Source organism: Gekko japonicus, unplaced genomic scaffold (genome assembly GCF_001447785.1).
Source record: "Gekko japonicus isolate JY-2015 unplaced genomic scaffold, Gekko_japonicus_V1.1 scaffold131, whole genome shotgun sequence".
In the NCBI taxonomy this organism is placed as follows: domain Eukaryota; kingdom Metazoa; phylum Chordata; class Lepidosauria; order Squamata; family Gekkonidae; genus Gekko; species Gekko japonicus.
In genome coordinates this window covers 2,057,399-2,058,482 of record NW_015167061.1, presented here as the reverse complement: position 1 = coordinate 2,058,482, position 1,084 = coordinate 2,057,399, and the positions used below count along the sequence as shown (strand labels likewise).

At 53.1% G+C, this 1,084-nt stretch overlaps 1 protein-coding gene across 1 annotated transcript in view; it reads right to left on the bottom strand.

Annotated features, from left to right (window-relative positions):
• Positions 1 to 163, bottom strand: part of RCC2 (regulator of chromosome condensation 2) — a 21,672-nt gene extending 21,509 nt beyond the window's left edge. The window contains exon 1 of the mRNA XM_015412565.1: positions 22 to 163. The gene's annotated coding sequence lies outside the window, so the exon portion shown is untranslated. The remainder of the gene's footprint in view (positions 1 to 21) is intronic.
• Positions 164 to 1,084: the final 921 nt, after the last annotated feature.

Genomic DNA, 1,084 nt, shown 5'->3' with positions numbered 1-1,084 from the left:
TGGGGGAATTTAAAAACTAACTTTAGCGTCCTCCCACTGCGTTCCCGGCGGTCTTCTCTTTGGTCGCCTTTCCTCGACACGCAGACTCTGGAGAGCTTCCTTTGCAATGTTTGATTTAGATCCAGGTTACGATTTTGTCCGCATCTCCTGCTCGGCTTTCTGATTTCGCTCCCCCCCCCTCTCCCTGAGCAGCGTCCCCTTTTTTCCCCTACCCCCCCTCTCTTTCTCTCTCTTTTTTTTATTGATTTTGAACAATGGGGTCTCTGTCTGTCTCCGATTAAACCACGTGGATCCGCCTTCCTTCCCCTTTAAAAAAAAAATTCACCCCCCCCTCGTTGTTTCTCCCCATCTAAAAGGAGAAAAAAGCAACTTTCGCCCTCCTCCAATAGTAATTAGGATCAAATTTCAAGCCGTAACCTGTATTAGGATGAAGGAATTGAAAAAATAATATCGCCTGTGATTGGAAATGAGCGAAAGCGCCAGCAGAAATCTTTCAATGTTCTGGACGGCTTCCTGTGAGCGGCCGCGGCCCCCCCTCCCCTCCTACCGCCCGCCCGCCCACCCACCAGCTACACTTCAAATATAAACATGAGCCGCCAGGACATGCAAGGCTACAAAACAGAAACACATGTACGGGCAGGAAAGGAGGAGAAAGAGGCGGCGGGAAGCGACTCGCTGGCCCCAGACAAGCCGCTCCGGGAGCACAGCGCCGCTTGATGGGCTGGATGACGCCCGGGAAGCAGGTCTCCCGCAGGCGCCGGATTCCAGGAGACGGTGGTGCGCTTAGCTAGCAGGGGCATGAGCCCTAGTGGATTCTTCAGGGGGGGGGGGATTGTCAGTCTCCTGAGCCCTCCCTGGGGCCTCCTCCGAGAGCCACCTTAGCATTTCGCACCCCGGGCGGAGGAGGAGACGGTGGAACAGGTGGCACCAGTGAAGAGGGCAGGGGTAGAGATGTAACATTTCCGGAGATTTTGAAGCTCGGGGGAAAACCCCGGGGTTTTTTCCTGGGGTTTTTTTTTGGGGGGGGGGGAAATGGAAATTTTTGGAAAAATTGAAAAAAATGCTACATTAGCACTTCTTTTTT